The sequence below is a fragment of the Lissotriton vulgaris genome, chromosome 12 (assembly GCF_964263255.1).
Source record: "Lissotriton vulgaris chromosome 12, aLisVul1.2, whole genome shotgun sequence".
Taxonomy (NCBI): Eukaryota; Metazoa; Chordata; class Amphibia; order Caudata; family Salamandridae; genus Lissotriton; species Lissotriton vulgaris.
In genome coordinates this window covers 379,958,729-379,978,976 of record NC_141700.1, presented here as the reverse complement: position 1 = coordinate 379,978,976, position 20,248 = coordinate 379,958,729, and positions in this window count along the sequence as shown.

Genomic DNA, 20,248 nt, shown 5'->3' with positions numbered 1-20,248 from the left:
GGGGCATAGCCTCATTACACCTCTCTGCAATGCAGCCCCCTGGCGCATACTGGAGATTCCTGGTGGGCTAGTTGGCCCCCAGGGACTCCCAGTATGCAAGGGGAATGAGTTCCCCCTCTGCAAATACACCCAGGGGCTGCGTTGCAGAGAGGTGTAAAAAGGGGCGTGGCCTCATTACACCTCTCTGCAACGCAGCCTCCGGGCGCATACTGGAGGTTCCTGGTGAGCTAGTTGGCCACCAGGGACCCCCAGTATGCAAGAGGACTTAATCCCCCAACTTAGAACACTCTCTACAGGGCGCTTATGCACAGTGGTGAAGGTGGGGGGTGCTTGAGGTGATGTGAGTGCAAACATGCCCTGAGGCGCGTTTTAAGTTGGGGAATTAATACCTGTTCAATCCAGAGGTCCCCTGGGGGCAACTAGTCCAACAGGTATCTCCAGTAAGTGCCACGGAGCTGTGTTGCAGAGTGTTGTAAAAAGGGCGCATGCCCTTTGAACACCTCTCTGCAACACAGCTGCCTGGCGCATACTGGAGGTACCTAGTGGGCTACTTGGCTCATGTCAGTGATGTCATTTGAGATGTCATCGGTGATGTCATGAGTGATGTCACTAACCATGTCATGAGTGATGTAATATGTGACGTCATCAGCAGTGCATTGCGGGCGCGCAAGTTATAGTTAGCAGAACTTACTATAACGGGGGAATTTCAATGGTTTTGTTTGAGTGAAATGTCCAGCTAACTATAACATGTGTGATACCTATGGTTTTTTTGTGAATTTTCAAGGTTTTTTAAATGCTAATTCCTAACTATAACGTGGCTGAAACCGAAGTTTTTTTATGGGAATATATATATATATATATATATATATATAGGTAGTTATAGTTAGGGCCTATTATCCATAGGAAATCCTCAACATTCTATTTGGAATACCTTTCATGCCAGTTGACGAATCTTCGCAAAATTTTCAAAACTAATGACCAGCTCCGGTCCGCTCCTATCCTTAAAGTCTCGGGGTGATTCGTCAAGTGGGGGCCGAGAAAAAAGGGGGTCCCCATGCAATTTTCCAAAGGAACCGTTAATCATGGCTACAGCCCGAACTGCTGAACCGAATTACAGGAAATTTGTCAAAGAGGTAGCCCTTGGTTCACACTCATGCCTTTTGGTTAAATGGTGTAAATCTGTTCAGTAGTTCCTGAGAAAATTAAATGTAAAATCATAGATATATCTATGGCCGCGCAGGATCCGCGCACCCTGCTGAGCACGAGCTGTATGCTAATTGGCTGTCAACACTCCAAACAAGGAAGTGTTGGCAGCCATATTGTGCCTCGGTAGAACCGAGGCACAAGAAAGCAGAAAAACAAATGCACAGAACGCAATACTTATTGTGTAAAGGGGGGCCTAGAGGGCCCACCCCAGCCCCGGGGACCGCCACCTCCAGGGCTTATTTACATTAGGTGGGGAGGCTCTCAGGCCCCCCCACACTGCCCCGGGGACCGCCACCCCGGTCAAAGTAATTATATTAGCGGGGGCACATGGGCCCCCCTGCAGCCCCGGGGACTGACAGCCCCCGGGGCCTGTATATGTATGTTGGGGGCCTCTAAGGCCCCAGCCCCCGGGACCACCAATTACCGGGGCTTTATTATATAGTATGCGGGGGGCTCACAGCCCCCCCGCAGCCCCGGGGACCGGCACCCCCCAGGGCTTCGTTTTTTAAAAGAAAAAAAAACCTGTGTAGGGAGGCTCAAGCCCCCCACACGCCCCGGGGACCGCCACCTCCCCTAGGCTCTAATATTGTCATGCCTGCCGATCCACGGAAGCCGTGGTTGGCAAAGACATGGTTGGCGGAAGAGAATGTATCAAGAAAGCGCATGCGCAAGTCTAGCGCATGCGCGCTATCACTATATAGTTTCCCCTTTCCGTCTCTACGACGCTTTGCGTTCCCTCCGGGTTTCCTGCATAGCTTCCGGGTCACGGTGGTGGCGTTCGGGCTGCGGCGGAATTCCTCTTGGCTCGGTGACGGTCTTCGGTGCTGGACTCTCTCCTACTGACAAGATAAGTTAGAGAGTTGATTATTATTTCTGGAGTGAACACTCGTTAGTGTTTGCTACTCCGTGTAGTGTCACACAGGGACGTCTTTGTCTGCAGACATTAGTTGCAGGATTTATTGTTCGCGCTTTATTTTACCTCGGTGAGGTTTATCTCTTTGGTTTAGCGGAGCATCAGAATATAATACTTAGAGCTCCTGAAGTACTTTATATCTTCATTTGAATAGACAAAACAGGTACGGGCGATACCTTAAAGATCTATAGATGCCTTAGACTTTGTATAGGATTCCTGATAATATCCTTTATATTTGCAGGGAATTACTTACTTGATGCAGGAGTTACTTTTGTGGAGAACAGGGAGTCAATATTCATACAGGCACTGGAAACATTAGGTACGCTCCGTCACCTATACTTATACATATAGGCATTATGTGGGCTCCCCCTTATTGATAACCAATTACCCCTATTTTATAGGAAAATACATTGTTCATGTATCACCCTACCTACCTTACTGTGAGGTCAACAGAAGGAAGATTGATTACAGGTAGAAGCACTGCAAGTAATCATCAGGTACCATACATCTCTGCTTTATAGCATATACACTCACAGATATAATTCATCATATTCCTAATCACTCTCTCTTTATCTACAGGAGGGGTTCAGAAGAGACAGTGAGTGTTGACCAGTTCTCTTTGCATCCTGGATTTCGGATTCCTGTGTCTTCCCCATCTTTCCTTGTTTTGTTTCCCTGTGTCCCTTGCACTGGCATCTACTCTCCTCACCAAGTATATATATATCATTGGTGTAGAGTGAACCGGTGTGGGGGAGGTCAGGAAAGAGCTTCAACTTCATGGTGTTTCCGAGACATCCTCCTATCAGGCATGACAAATATGTAAAATATGGGTGTCCGTGACGGACCCCCCAGCCCCGGGGACGACCACCCACTGGGGCTTTTAACAGGTGGGAGGGGGCCACACGGCCCCGTACTGGAGCCCTTGATGGCCCTGGGGACCGCCACAGCCCCCCAGGGCCGACTCCTGCAGTGTCCCAGGGTACCTACCACCAGGAAACTGCTGTTTGCTATGGTAGGGTGGGAGCCTCGCGGCTCCCACCCTACCACAGCAAACTGCTTTGATTTTTGAAAGAGAGAGCAGGTCCTGGGGGATGGGGGTCCCTGGGGCTTTAAGGGGGCATAGGAGGGGGCCCCTCCACAAAAAAAAGAAAAGTTGGCCATGCCCCGGGGGATGGGGTACCCGGGGCTGGAATTGGCCACGGGAGGGAGGGCCACGCGGCCCCCTTACCGTAAAAAATAAAAGAATTGGGGGCAGGCCCTGGAGGATGGGGTCCCCAGGGCCAAAAAACAAATAAAAAGAAGGGGGCGAACACAGCCCCCCTTCTTAAAAGTATTTTTTTTTTAACGGAATCAGGAGGAGGCCACGCCCCCTCTGGAATTAATTCCACTTGCATACTGAGGGGTCCCTGGGGCCCAACTAGCCCACCAGGAGCCTCCAGTATGGGGCAGGGTCCTCCCTTGCAGAGAGGTGTAATGAGGCCACTCCCCTTTGTACACCTCTCTGCAACGCAGCCCCCTGGCGCATACTGGAGGTTGCTGGTGGGCTAGGTGGCCCCCAGGGACCCCCAGTATGCAAGGGGACTTAATCCCCCAACTTAGAACGCGTTACGGGGCATGTTTGCACAGTGGTGAAGGTAGGAGGCAGGGCTTGAGGTGACATGTGTGCAAACATGCCCTGTTGCACGTTTTAGGTTGGGCAATATATTCCTCTTCAATCCAGAGGTCCCCTAGGGGCCAACTAGTCCAACAGGTATCTCCAGTAAGCGCCATGGAGTTGCGTTGCAGAGTGTTGTAAAAAGGGGGTATGCCCTCTGAACACCTCTCTGCAACACAGCTCCATGGCGCATACTGGGGGTACCTGGTGGGCTAGTTGGCTCACAGGTGACCTCAGGATTGAAGAGGAATATATTCCCCAACCTAAAACGCGCCACAGGGCGTGTTTGCACACATGTCACCTCAGGCCCTACCCCTTCCTTCACTATTGAGCGAAATATTCCTAAAAAATCAGCCGATTTACGAATCCCGATTTACTCACCTGTTATCACGAGAGACGTCAGTGCTGCATCTTTGAGCCCCGAACAGACCCTGAAAAGTAAATGTAACCATACTTACAGAAACTTGAATTTCCTTCCATAGGCTAACATTGACTCGTTTCACTTGGAAATTTTTCTAAGTGTGAAGTTTTGGAACTTAAAATAAATCCTCAAAAATCAGCTGAACTACGAATTCCTATTTACTCACCTGTTATCAGGAGAGACCTCAGTGCTGCATCTTTTAGCCCACTACTGATCCTGAAAAGTAATTCTATTCGTAGTTACAGTTACTTGAATTTCCTTCAATAGGATATCATTGCCTGCAATATAAAATATATAAATTAAAAAATATATAAAATAAAAAAATTACAATTTCAATATTTTTTAAAACCATTTTTTTTCAATTTATATAAAAAATATGTAATGTAATCAAAAAAATAAAATATCTAAAAATAAATAGTTTAAAAATGTAGTAAATCAGCATAAAAAAATAACAATTAATACATTTAAAAATTGTCATTTACAAAACCTTCGAAATTCACTGAAAAAACCATAGGTTTCAGGCCTGATATAGTTAGCAATTAGCATTTAAAAAACCTTTGAAATTCACTGAAAAAACCATATGTTTCAGGCCTGATATAGTTAGGAATTAGCATTTAAAAAATCTTAGAAATTCACTGAAAAAACTATAGATTTTAGGGGTGTTATAGTTAGATGGACATTTCACTCATACAAAACCATTGAAATTCCTCCGATATAGTTAGTTGTACTAACTATATCTCGCGCACCCGCAATCCACAGCTGATGATGTCACATATTACATCATTCATGACATGGTCAGTGACATCACTGATGACATCTCAAATGGCATCACTGGTGACATCACTGATGACATCATCCACGTGACAATCACATACGCCTCTTCATACACTAGTAAAATCTTTCATCACTCATTGTAAAATACAGAGTATCATATTTGAATCCATTGACACAGCAATAAAAGTATCTAAAAACCCACTCAGTGATTCCTAGATGTATACACACATCTAATCACTTACCTCTAGATTCACTCATACATGCTGTCAATAAACAATAGAACACTATCAAAAATACTTATACACCTATATTGACATTACACACCAGCACACATCCTATTCACTTATGAAGTCATTCTACTCACTTATGCAAACAATGGATCATACTTACATACTTACTTAGCTACACACTTATACAAACACCACTTCATCTATTCATTTAGATAGTAACTCATACTTAGTGTATTATAAAATCACTATTACAAGTATACAGTTATCCATAGAGTCACTCATACAATCATTGAGTCTTATGTATACGTATTTATATACAACAACTGACACATACACTGCCTTTCACTTTTCTAGTTTGTTGGACATGTACCATTGAGTAATATATTTGCTCATCATCACACCCATAAAGATATTCACTCACCCAAACAAATGTTAGAACATGTAGTTTTAACTTCATATACCTACTGAATCAACTATTCACACATCTTTGGGCAGACACACACCCCCCACCGAACCACACACACATCCACTCTCCCATACAAATACTCAGTTAACTAATCAATAACTAATATAGAATTTCACATAGCTAGTAACCAACTGGAGAACCAGTTTACACAACAACTGAAAAAAGTGAAACAGATATTCACACAGTTAAGTCGCTATCCACTATATTTAGTGAGACACTATAAATTAGTCAAGTAAACAGTCAATTACACTGCTACTAAATACTCCATCTAAATATTTATATTTATATATCCATTCATTCTTCAATGCAAATTGCTATATATATAATACATATTTAAATAACGAAGCAAACCTCATTCACTGGATGATGTCATCAGTGATGTCATCAGTGATGTCATTTGAGATGTCATCAGTGATGTCACTGACCATGTCATGAATGATGTAATATGTGACATCATCAGCAGTGGATTGTGGGTGCACTAAATATATTTAGTACAACTAACTATATCGGAGGAATTTCAATGGTTTTGTATGAGTGAGCTGCCCAGCTAACTATAACAACCCTAAAACCTATAGTTTTTCAGTGAATTTCTAAGGTTTTTTAAATGCTAATTCCTAACTATATCAGGGCTGGAACCTATGTTTTTTTCAGTGAATATATATATATATATATATATATATATATATATATATATATATATATATATATATATATATATATATATATATATATAAAGAAACAAGAAAACAATAAAAAGAGACTGAGAAGATAATTAAATCAGTTGATGACAACATGAAAGCCTTTGAAAAATACGTCATAACCAGGAAACAGCACAAGTTTTCGCGTGATGAGAGAGACTATACGTCAGGGTGTATTCTGACCTTTGCCCAAAAGTCCGATAAAATGAAATCAGAACTTACGAAGGACCAGACATTAAGCCTGTTGGAAACAAGCAAAGAAGGGTCAACAACTGACCTCAGATCAGACTTGGAGTCGATTGAGAGCACCGCCTAAACTAGCACCAAATAACAGTTTTTTTCCAAGGAGTTAACCCTCCTCCAAAAGGCAAAGGAACCATCCAATCGAGCGAGACTGAGAGGAAAAAAGCAAGAAAATGCAGGAAAAACCACAAACAGAAGATCACTTGCTGGAAATGTAAGAATAACTGGTATGGGAACAGGAGGCCAGAAGACAACCAAGCAATAATGGAGGACACTACACCCAGAATGACGGTAATGAATCTGACTGAAAAGGCTCTACTAGTTATGAAATGAGTGTACTTGAATTAGGTATGTCCTTTTGCCCAGAGATACTTTTTAATTATGCACAGGCATGGGTGGATTTGCACAAATTTGAATGAAAGCTCAAACAATCAAAAATGAATGCTCTTAAAAAGAACCAAACCCAGACCTCAACTAGACCTACAGTAGTGGGGGACACAGGCCTATCTATTGATGATATTCATACTTTACAAACCATGACTACTCTTGAACAGCAGGGATCTCCCCTAGCTGCTAGGGAGACATTTGGCCCCTTTAATCCCTCCCACACCTCTGACATCTCTGCTAACCTGAGAATAGACACTGGAGAAACTGCCTTCACAAGTTTTAAAGTCAAATCAAGATACGTCCCAACCACGGTCAGAGACAATATTAATGTCTTCAGTGACCTAGTAGCCCAAGATCTCCTTGAGCTCTTGAAAAAGAACACACATAGCAGGAATATGTTTAAAACCCAGTGGGAGGCAGTCAATAATTTACAAAATGACCGAGAGTTTGTCATCAAACCCTCCGATAAATTAGGTAACGTTGTTATCATGACCAGGGCCATGTACACCAGAGAAGCACTATACCAACTTAACAACCCTACATCCTATGGAAAAGTAGATACAAATATCTTGCTGATCTGAAAAACATGTATTTAAACAAACTCCAGGAATGGCATGATAAGGGCTTACCATCATGGGATGAGAAGCAATTTCTCATAAAACGACACCCCCACTACCCCGACACTGTACCTCCTTCCCAAAGTCCTTAAAAATGCCAACCACCCACCAGGAAGACCCATTGTGTCCTCTAAGGATAGTCCCCTTGAGAACACCAGTACATATGTTGACCACTTCCTGTTCCCCTTTGTAAAAGATCTCTCGTCCTATCTTAAAGACACCACTGACTTCTTACAAAAGATAAGAGATGTAACTTTGGGGAAAAATCACTGGTTGGTGTGTCTAGATGTGGAGGGGTTGTACACAATTATTAGACATGATGATGGCACTAAATTCTTACTCCAAAAACCCACGGCTGAATTTCTGGAACATACTTTCAAGCTTTTGGATATGATAGACATTTGTCTAAAAGAGAATGCTTTTATCTTTGAGAGGGAATACTATAAGCAGCTACAGGGTACTTCCATGGGCACCTGCTTCGCTCCCAGCTACGCCAACCTTATGGTGGGCTGGTGGGAGAAGCAGGTGCTCTGGAATGACCGAACTGAACATTGGATTTTTTGTGTTTCTAAATGGCTGCGATATATTGACGACATTTTCTTTGTGTGGAAAGGGTCTGAAAATGAACTGAATCGTTTTATTGACTGTCTTAACCAGAGCAATGTTAATTTAAAATTCACAAAACATTATAGTCAGAAATCCGTTGACTTTCTAGACCTCAAACTCAATGTTGGAAACTGAAGAATCAGCACAAACCTGTTCAGGAAAAAAACTGTAGGAAACTCAATTCTGCACGCAGGTAGCTCCCATCCGCCCAGCTTTAGTTGGAGAATTCCCTGCAGCGAATTCCTGAGGGCTAAACGCAATTGTAGCACCACCTCAGTATATGAAAACACCAAGCAGGAAATGAAGATGAGATTCAAGGAAAGGAGGTACTTCAAGAAAGCACTATCCCAGGCAGAAAAAAGAATTGAGAGCCAGTCAAGGGAGGAGATTCTAGACAAAGTTAAGCTGAGGGATACAAATCCAATTTCCCCTATATTAGCAGTATTAGCCATATATATATTGTGTTAGCATGATGCATCTGTATACTCTTTGCATTTTATATGCATAATGCCTAACCTATATCTGCTTTAGCCAGTTGATAAGGGTATATGCTTTTCGTGTGTTCTGTTTACATCGAGTAGGCCGAGAACCATACAGACGCCATGTTCGCTCTGCGTGCCAGGCCCAAACAGTGATCACGTGTTACTCTCCAATAGTTGTCAGGCCCCATTTCTGTTGAGTTACTGATAGCAGCTAAATACACACCATTCTTCCTCTGTCCTGGGACTCAAGGTCGCATCTGGCTTTGGGTGCGATAAGCGCATTCCTGAAGGCACCGTGCCTGCACTCCCGGGCACTGGGACGAAAGGGAGTCACCCCTCCTGACCTCCCCAATAATAACTAAGCAGAGCTTTGAACTAATCATGTGTGCCATATATGGTCCTTCCTCGAGGCCCAAGAGCCAAGTAGTGTTTTTCCATTTACGGTGACTTCATGTACTGTGCTGAAAGTATATATGTGCTGTTTTTAATGTAAGCCAGCAGTCTTCTCTGCACACCTGATGGGTGAGGGTTGGAGAGGCTCCTCTATAGAGTATCTTGCATAATAAACGATTGAACTTTCTTCACTGCCAACTGACTGGGTATTTGGTAATTGGTATTGGGGCTATTGGTAGGTATAGCTTCTTATGCTATTTTTTATGGTACGTCAAGCACACCAAGATCAGTGCGAATGCCGCCAAGAAACCAGTTAGAATTATCACCAGATACTGCTGCAGCCAATCGAACCAGATATGCAGTATACTAAGAAACAGATGGGACCCTCTATAACATACATGAGGAGTTCATCTTTGAGAGATATGCTGGTACACAGCCATCTTCAACCCAAGGAAGGTAGTTGGCTCAGGCAAGCAAAGGGCTTCCGTAAGTGCGGGAACTGCAAAGCCTGTAAAAATAGCAGTAACGTACTAGAGTTCACGCTAGAGAGAACCAAGACCCTCTGGAAAATCCCCAAACTCATCACTTGTAGCACAGATTTTGTGGTATGCGCGATAGGTTGCCCCTGCCATCTGTGGTACATCAGGTCCACTACTTTCGCAATCAAAAAACGCATCTTGAAACACTGGCGGGCGATCACAAATCATGACCATAGTCCAGTACAGCAAGACACTTCTCAAGGGAACACAGGGCTGACTGGACCAAAGCCAAATTCTTTGAACTGGATACGGTCACACCCAACCCGAAAGGGGGCAACTGCACAGCTGCTCTACCCAAACTTTAGTCACGATTCATTCTCCTAGCAGGCACAAAATTCCCTGACGGCCTGAATCAGGACAAGGATTTGTATTCTCACCCGTAAAGTCACACACCCCCATAGAAGCACCGTGGCCTTGGTGGACTTATCACACCTGACCTCTTCCTCCTTTCCTTAATTTTAATTGCACCTTTTCTTATGTCTAACACAGGCACATTTTCAACTCTCTTATTTTTTAGAAATCTTATGTAACTGTTTAAAGTGAATTAGTGCCATGAACAACTGTAATATTGATTATGATTTGCTATGTTGCTAACATATTGTACTCTGATTTTGTACAGGACCATTGCTGGAAATCACCTTGAACTTAACGTCTGTGTTAGGATTACGCGCATCGGAGTGTATCGGCGGACCATCCACCTTTACTCCTAGTCACTATTAAGTGCATGCTGTGGGTACTATACGCCCATTACCAATGAGTATGAAGCACAATGATTGAGTCAGGTCCTACATTCATCCCACTCACGAAGGATACCCCTCTAGCCACACCACAGCACATAGTCTCCTCTTAAGAAAAGGGCAATAGTCCCTAAACTCTGCACAAACGACTAATCACGCACTGGTCATCCATCACTGATTAGCCTGATACAGTTTAAATGGACACAACTATTGAGACTTACAAATACAACCATATACATTTATTGAGAATGATCAGTATTGTATGAATCGCTTTTTGACAAAACTGCTGCGCCTGTTATTATGATTATTTATGTTGTCACAATTTAATTATTGTGCTTGAACATTTCTTTTATGTCTATCATTTTAAATGTGCATTTACCCTTTAAAAGTCATGTAAAGGAGGCGATGGTCATGTGACCAAGACCACAGATGTGGTCGAAACACGGCGTCCTTCTCGGCTGAACCGAAAGTAAACTGCTGAATCGATCAAGTAGGCGTGTGTGGATCTTTTTTCCTTTGGATTTGTATTTCTTGGAATATATATATATATATATATATCTATATATATATATATATATATATATATATATATATATATATATATACATATATATATATATATATATATTTTGCCTTTCCAGAATCCTTCCATATTAGCCAGGTCCGACGCGTTTCGAGGCAGGAACGCCCCGTAATCATGGATTGCTGCACAAGGGGATTGAAAGACACAGCGCTTTTATTTCAATGTTTCACGTTGAAGGTAGCCGCCCTAAGTGGGCGCGGCACCTTCAGGACAAGCAGTGGCATGCTGGTAATTTGAGTCCAAATAAGCGCTGGTAAGTGAAAACCTATAGTAGGCTCAGTCCCCTGTGATTCATTTTAGCTAAGTATAGTCCTTGAGTAGGTGAAGGCATCCGGTTTTGCAAGTGTCTGCGCCCATGAGACAGCGTGCCTTGCAGAAAGGATGGTTCCCTTCCGCGGCCGTTTCCTTTCCGACTTTTCAGCCCTCCTGGAAGCTGGTGCCACTTCCCACGACCAAGACAGCCGTGTAGTAAATGTTTGAGCAAAAGCCTTGAGCTTATGGAAGTGCACACGACGCTGCCCCAAGCCTTCCAGCCCAGATTGCCTCGCTGAGTTTGCCTTTCCAGAATCCTTCCATATTAGCCAGGTCCGACGCGTTTCGAGGCAGGAACGCCCCGTAATCATGGATTGCTGCACAAGGGGATTGAAAGACACAGCGCTTTTATTTCAATGTTTCACGTTGAAGGTAGCCGCCCTAAGTGGGCGCGGCACCTTCAGGACAAGCAGTGGCATGCTGGTAATTTGAGTCCAAATAAGCGCTGGTAAGTGAAAACCTATAGTAGGCTCAGTCCCCTGTGATTCATTTTAGCTAAGTATTGTCCTTGAGTAGGTGAAGGCATCCGGTTTTGCAAGTGTCTGCGCCCATGAGACAGCGTGCCTTGCAGAAAGGATGGTTCCCTTCCGCGGCCGTTTCCTTTCCGACTTTTCAGCCCTCCTGGAAGCTGGTGCCACTTCCCACGACCAAGACAGCCGTGTAGTAAATGTTTGAGCAAAAGCCTTGAGCTTATGGAAGTGCACAAGACGCTGCCCCAAGCCTTCCAGCCCAGATTGCCTCGCTGAGTTTGCCTTTCCAGAATCCTTCCATATTAGCCAGGTCCGACGCGTTTCGAGGCAGGAACGCCCCGTAATCATGGATTGCTGCACAAGGGGATTGAAAGACACAGCGCTTTTATTTCAATGTTTCACGTTGAAGGTAGCCGCCCTAAGTGGGCGCGGCACCTTCAGGACAAGCAGTGGCATGCTGGTAATTTGAGTCCAAATAAGCGCTGGTAAGTGAAAACCTATAGTAGGCTCAGTCCCCTGTGATTCATGTTAGCTAAGTATTGTCCTTAAGTAGGTGAAGGCATCCGGTTTTGCAAGTGTCTGCGCCCATGAGACAGCGTGCCTTGCAGAAAGGATGGTTCCCTTCCCCGGCCGTTTCCTTTCCGACTTTTCAGCCCTCCTGGAAGCTAGTGCCACTTCCCACGACCAAGACAGCCGTGTAGTAAATGTTTGAGCAAAAGCCTTGAGCTTATGGAAGTGCACACGACGCTGCCCCAAGCCTTCCAGCCCAGATTGCCTCGCTGAGTTTGCCTTTCCAGAATCCTTCCATATTAGCCAGGTCTGAAGCGTTTCGAGGCAGGAACGCCCCGTAATCATGGATTGCTGCACAAGGGGATTGAAAGACACAGCGCTTTTATTTCAATGTTTCACGTTGAAGGTAGCCGCCCTAAGTGGGCGCGGCACCTTCAGGACAAGCAGTGGAATGCTGGTAATTTGAGTCCAAATAAGCGCTGGTAAGTGAAAACCTATAGTAGGCTCAGTCCCCTGTGATTCATTTTAGCTAAGTATTGTCCTTGAGTAGGTGAAGGCATCCGGTTTTGCAAGTGTCTGCGCCCATGAGACAGCGTGCCTTGCAGAAAGGATGGTTCCCTTCCGCGGCCGTTTCCTTTCCGACTTTTCAGCCCTCCTGGAAGCTGGTGCCACTTCCCACGACCAAGACAGCCATGTAGTAAATGTTTGAGCAAAAGCCTTGAGCTTATGGAAGTGCACACGACGCTGCCCCAAGCCTTCCAGCCCAGATTGCCTCGCTGAGTTTGCCTTTCCAGAATCCTTCCATATTAGCCAGGTCCGACGCGTTTCGAGGCAGGAACGCCCCGTAATCATGGATTGCTGCACAAGGGGATTGAAAGACACAGCGCTTTTATTTCAATGTTTCACGTTGAAGGTAGCCGCCCTAAGTGGGCGCGGCACCTACAGGACAAGCAGTGGCATGCTGGTAATTTGAGTCCAAATAAGCGCTGGTAAGTGAAAACCTATAGTAGGCTCAGTCCCCTGTGATTCATTTTAGCTAAGTATTGTCCTTGAGTAGGTGAAGGCATCCGGTTTTGCAAGTGTCTGCGCCCATGAGACAGCGTGCCTTGCAGAAAGGATGGTTCCCTTCTGCGGCCGTTTCCTTTCCGACTTTTCAGCCCTCCTGGAAGCTGGTGCCACTTCCCACGACCAAGACAGCCGTGTAGTAAATGTTTGAGCAAAAGCCTTGAGCTTATGGAAGTGCACAAGACGCTGCCCCAAGCCTTCCAGCCCAGATTGCCTCGCTGAGTTTGCCTTTCCAGAATCCTTCCATATTAGCCAGGTCCGACGCGTTTCGAGGCAGGAACGCCCCGTAATCATGGATTGCTGCACAAGGGGATTGAAAGACACAGCGCTTTTATTTCAATGTTTCACGTTGAAGGTAGCCGCCCTAAGTGGGCGCGGCACCTTCAGGACAAGCAGTGGCATGCTGGTAATTTGAGTCCAAATAAGCGCTGGTAAGTGAAAACCTATAGTAGGCTCAGTCCCCTGTGATTCATGTTAGCTAAATATTGTCCTTAAGTAGGTGAAGGCATCCGGTTTTGCAAGTGTCTGCGCCCATGAGACAGCGTGCCTTGCAGAAAGGATGGTTCCCTTCCGCGGCCGTTTCCTTTCCGACTTTTCAGCCCTCCTGGAAGCTAGTGCCACTTCCCACGACCAAGACAGCCGTGTAGTAAATGTTTGAGCAAAAGCCTTGAGCTTATGGAAGTGCACACGACGCTGCCCCAAGCCTTCCAGCCCAGATTGCCTCGCTGAGTTTGCCTTTCCAGAATCCTTCCATATTAGCCAGGTCTGAAGCGTTTCGAGGCAGGAACGCCCCGTAATCATGGATTGCTGCACAAGGGGATTGAAAGACACAGCGCTTTTATTTCAATGTTTCACGTTGAAGGTAGCCGCCCTAAGTGGGCGCGGCACCTTCAGGACAAGCAGTGGAATGCTGGTAATTTGAGTCCAAATAAGCGCTGGTAAGTGAAAACCTATAGTAGGCTCTGTCCCCTGTGATTCATTTTAGCTAAGTATTGTCCTTGAGTAGGTGAAGGCATCCGGTTTTGCAAGTGTCTGCGCCCATGAGACAGCGTGCCTTGCAGAAAGGATGGTTCCCTTCCGCGGCCGTTTCCTTTCCGACTTTTCAGCCCTCCTGGAAGCTGGTGCCACTTCCCACGACCAAGACAGCCATGTAGTAAATGTTTGAGCAAAAGCCTTGAGCTTATGGAAGTGCACACGACGCTGCCCCAAGCCTTCCAGCCCAGATTGCCTCGCTGAGTTTGCCTTTCCAGAATCCTTCCATATTAGCCAGGTCCGACGCGTTTCGAGGCAGGAACGCCCCGTAATCATGGATTGCTGCACAAGGGGATTGAAAGACACAGCGCTTTTATTTCAATGTTTCACGTTGAAGGTAGCCGCCCTAAGTGGGCGCGGCACCTTCAGGACAAGCAGTGGCATGCTGGTAATTTGAGTCCAAATAAGCGCTGGTAAGTGAAAACCTATAGTAGGCTCAGTCCCCTGTGATTCATTTTAGCTAAGTATTGTCCTTGAGTAGGTGAAGGCATCCGGTTTTGCAAGTGTCTGCGCCCATGAGACAGCGTGCCTTGCAGAAAGGATGGTTCCCTTCCGCGGCCGTTTCCTTTCCGACTTTTCAGCCCTCCTGGAAGCTGGTGCCACTTCCCACGACCAAGACAGCCATGTAGTAAATGTTTGAGCAAAAGCCTTGAGCTTATGGAAGTGCACACGACGCTGCCCCAAGCCTTCCAGCCCAGATTGCCTCGCTGAGTTTGCCTTTCCAGAATCCTTCCATATTAGCCAGGTCCGACGCGTTTCGAGGCAGGAACGCCCCGTAATCATGGATTGCTGCACAAGGGGATTGAAAGACACAGCGCTTTTATTTCAATGTTTCACGTTGAAGGTAGCCGCCCTAAGTGGGCGTGGCACCTTCAGGACAAGCAGTGGCACGCTCGTAATTTGAGTCCAAATAAGCGCTGGTAAGTGAAAACCTATAGTAGGCTCAGTCCCCTGTGATTCATTTTAGCTAAGTATTGTCCTTGAGTAGTTGAAGGCATCCGGTTTTGCAAGTGTCTGCGCCCATGAGACAGCGTGCCTTGCAGAAAGGATGGTTCCCTTCCGCGGCCGTTTCCTTTCCGACTTTTCAGCCCTCCTGGAAGCTGGTGCCACTTCCCACGACCAAGACAGCCGTGTAGTAAATGTTTGAGCAAAAGCCTTGAGCTTATGGAAGTGCACACGACGCTGCCCCAAGCCTTCCAGCCCAGATTGCCTCGCTGAGTTTGCCTTTCCAGAATCCTTCCATATTAGCCAGGTCCGATGCGTTTCGAGGCAGGAACGCCCCGTAATCATGGATTGCTGCACAAGGGGATTGAAAGACACAGCGCTTTTATTTCAATGTTTCACGTTGAAGGTAGCCGCCCTAAGTGGGCGCGGCACCTTCAGGACAAGCAGTGGCATGCTGGTAATTTGAGTCCAAATAAGCGCTGGTAAGTGAAAACCTATAGTAGGCTCAGTTCCCTGTGATTCATTTTAGCTAAGTATTGTCCTTGAGTAGGTGAAGGCATCCGGTTTTGCAAGTGTCTGCGCCCATGAGACAGCGTGCCTTGCAGAAAGGATGGTTCCCTTCCGCGGCCGTTTCCTTTCTGACTTTTCAGCCCTCCTGGAAGCTGGTGCCACTTCCCACGACCAAGACAGCCGTGTAGTAAATGTTTGAGCAAAAGCCTTGAGCTTATGGAAGTGCACACGACGCTGCCCCAAGCCTTCCAGCCCAGATTGCCTCGCTGAGTTTGCCTTTCCAGAATCCTTCCATATTAGCCAGGTCCGACGCGTTTCGAGGCAGGAACGCCCCGTAATCATGGATTGCTGCACAAGGGGATTGAAAGACACAGCGCTTTTATTTCAATGTTTCACGTTGAATGTAGCCGCCCTAAGTGGGCGCGGCACCTTTAGGACAAGCAGTGGCATGCTCGTAATTTGAGTCCAAATAAGCGCTGGTAAGTGAAAACCTATAGTAGGCTCAGTCCCCTGTGATTCATTTTAGCTAAGTATTGTCCTTGAGTAGGTGAAGGCATCCGGTTTTGCAAGTGTCTGCGCCCATGAGACAGCGTGCCTTGCAGAAAGGATGGTTCCCTTCCGCGGCCGTTTCCTTTCCGACTTTTCAGCCCTCCTGGAAGCTGGTGCCACTTCCCACGACCAAGACAGCCGTGTAGTAAATGTTTGAGCAAAAGCCTTGAGCTTATGGAAGTGCACACAACGCTGCCCCAAGCCTTCCAGCCCAGATTGCCTTGCTGAGTTTGCCTTTCCAGAATCCTTCCATATTAGTCAGGTCCGACGCGTTTCGAGGCAGGAACGCCCCGTAATCATGGATTGCTGCACAAGGGGATTGAAAGACACAGCGCTTTTATTTCAATGTTTCACGTTGAAGGTAGCCGCCCTAAGTGGGCGCGGCACCTTCAGGACAAGCAGTGGCATGCTGGTAATTTGAGTCCAAATAAGCGCTGGTAAGTGAAAACCTATAGTAGGCTCAGTCCCCTGTGATTCATTTTAGCTAAGTATTGTCCTTGAGTAGGTGAAGGCATCCGGTTTTGCAAGTGTCTGCGCCCATGAGACAGCGTGCCTTGCAGAAAGGATGGTTCCCTTCCGCGGCCGTTTCCTTTCCGACTTTTCAGCCCTCCTGGAAGCTGGTGCCACTTCCCACGACCAAGACAGCCGTGTAGTAAATGTTTGAGCAAAAGCCTTGAGCTTATGGAAGTGCACACGACGCTGCCCCAAGCCTTCCAGCCCAGATTGCCTCGCTGAGTTTGCCTTTCCAGAATCCTTCCATATTAGCCAGGTCCGACGCGTTTCGAGGCAGGAACGCCCCGTAATCATGGATTGCTGCACAAGGGGATTGAAAGACACAGCGCTTTTATTTCAATGTTTCACGTTGAAGGTAGCCGCCCTAAGTGGGCGCGGCACCTTCAGGACAAGCAGTGGCATGCTGGTAATTTGAGTCCAAATAAGCGCTGGTAAGTGAAAACCTATAGTAGGCTCAGTCCCCTGTGATTCATTTTAGCTAAGTATTGTCCTTGAGTAGGTGAAGGCATCCGGTTTTGCAAGTGTCTGCGCCCATGAGACAGCGTGCCTTGCAGAAAGGATGGTTCCCTTCCGCGGCCGTTTCCTTTCCGACTTTTCAGCCCTCCTGGAAGCTGGTGCCACTTCCCATGACCAAGACAGCCGTGTAGTAAATGTGTGAGCAAAAGCCTTGAGCTTATGGAAGTGCACACGACGCTGCCCCAAGCCTTCCAGCCCAGATTGCCTCGCTGAGTTTGCCTTTCCAGAATCCTTCCATAATAGCCAGGTCCGACGCATTTCGAGGCAGGAACGCCCCGTAATCATGGATTGCTGCACAAGGGGATTGAAAGACACAGCGCTTTTATTTCAATGTTTCACGTTGAAGGTAGCCGCCCTAAGTGGGCGCGGCACCTTCAGGACAAGCAGTGGCATGCTGGTAATTTGAGTCCAAATAAGCGCTGGTAAGTGAAAACCTATGTTAGGCTCAGTCCCCTGTGATTCATTTTAGCTAAGTATTGTCCATGAGTAGGTGAAGGCATCCGGTTTTGCAAGTGTCTGCGCCCATGAGACAGCGTGCCTTGCAGAAAGGATGGTTCCCTTCCGCGGCCGTTTCCTTTCCGACTTTTCAGCCCTCCTGGAAGCTGGTGCCACTTCCCACGACCAAGACAGCCGTGTAGTAAATGTTTGAGCAAAAGCCTTGAGCTTATGGAAGTGCACACGACGCTGCCCCAAGCCTTCCAGCCCAGATTGCCTCGCTGAGTTTGCCTTTCCAGAATCCTTCCATATTAGCCAGGTCCGACGCGTTTCGAGGCAGGAACGCCCCGTAATCATGGATTGCTGCACAAGGGGATTGAAAGACACAGCGCTTTTATTTCAATGTTTCACGGACAATACTTAGCTAAAATGAATCACAGGGGACTGAGCCTACTATAGGGTTTCACTTACCAGCGCTTATTTGGACTCAAATTACCAGCATGCCACTGCTTGTCCTGAAGGTGCCGCGCCCACTTAGGGCGGCTACCTTCAACGTGAAACATTGAAATAAAAGCGCTGTGTCTTTCAATCCCCTTGTGCAGCAATCCATGATTACGGGGCGTTCCTGCCTCGAAACGCGTCGAACCTGGCTAATATGGAAGGATTCTGGAAAGGCAAACTCAGCGAGGCAATCTGGGCTGGAAGGCTTGGGGCAGCGTCGTGTGCACTTCCATAAGCTCAAGGCTTTTGCTCAACTATTTACTACACGGCTGTCTTGGTCGTGGGAAGTGGCACCAGCTTCCAGGAGGGCTGAAAAGTCGGAAAGGAAACGGCCGCGGAAGGGAACCATCCTTTCTGCAAGGCACGCTGTCTCATGGGCACAGACACTTGCAAAACCGGATGCCTTCACCTACTCAAGGACAATACTTAGCAAAAATGAATCACAGGGGACTGAGCTTACTATAGGTTTTCACTTACCAGCGCTTATTTGGACTCAAATTACCAGCATGCCACTGCTTGTCCTGAAGGTGCCGCGCCCACTTAGGGCGGCTACCTTCAACGTGAAACATTGAAATAAAAGCGCTGTGTCTTTCAATCCCCTTGTGCAGCAATCCATGATTACGGGGCGTTCCTGCCTCGAAACGCGTCGGACCTGGCTAATATGGAAGGATTCTGGAAAGGCAAACTCAGCGAGGCAATCTGGGCTGGAAGGCTTGGGGCAGCGTTGTGTGCACTTCCATAAGCTCAAGGCTTTTGCTCAAACATTTACTACACGGCTGTCTTGGTCGTGGGAAGTGGCACCAGCTTCCAGGAGGGCTGAAAAGTCGGAAAGGAAACGGCCGCGGAAGGGAACCATCCTTTCTGCAAGGCACGCTGTCTCATGGGCGCAGACACTTGCAAAACCGGATGCCTTCACCTACTCAAGGACAATACTTAGCTAAAATGAATCACAGGGGACTGAGCCTACTATAGGTTTTCACTTACCAGCGCTTATTTGGACTCAAATTACCAGCATGCCACTGCTTGTCCTGAAGGTGCCGCGCCCACTTAGGGCGGCTACCTTCAACGTGAAACATTGAAATAAAAGCGCTGTGTCTTTCAATCCCCTTGTGCAGCAATCCATGATTACGGGGCGTTCCTGCCACGAAACGCGTCGGACCTGGCTAATATGGAAGGATTCTGGAAAGGCAAACTCAGCGAGGCAATCTGGGCTGGAAGGCTTGGGGCAGCGTCGTGTGCACTTCCATAAGCTCAAGGCTTTTGCTCAAACATTTACTACACGGCTGTCTTGGTCGTGGGAAGTGGCACCAGCTTCCAGGAGGGCTGAAAAGTCGGAAAGGAAACGGCCGCGGAAGGGAACCATCCTTTCTGCAAGGCACGCTGTCTCATGGGCGCAGACACTTGCAAAACCGGATGCCTTCACCTACTCAAGGACAATACTTAGCTAAAATGAATCACAGGGGACTGAGCCTACTATAGGTTTTCACTTACCAGCGCTTATTTGGACTCAAATTACCAGCATGCCACTGCTTGTCCTGAAGGTGCCGCGCCCACTTAGGGCGGCTACCTTCAACGTGAAACATTGAAATAAAAGCGCTGTGTCTTTCAATCCCCTTGTGCAGCAATCCATGATTACGGGGCGTTCCTGCCTCGAAACGCGTCGGACCTGGCTAATATGGAAGGATTCTGGAAAGGCAAACTCAGCGAGGCAATCTGGGCTGGAAGGCTTGGGGCAGCGTCGTGTGCACTTCCATAAGCTCAAGGCTTTTGCTCAAACATTTACAACACGGCTGTCTTGGTCGTGGGAAGTGGCACCAGCTTCCAGGAGGGCTGAAAAGTCGGAAAGGAAACGGCCGCGGAAGGGAACCATCCTTTCTGCAAGGCACGCTGTCTCATGGGCGCAGACACTTGCAAAACCGGATGCCTTCACCTACTCAAGGA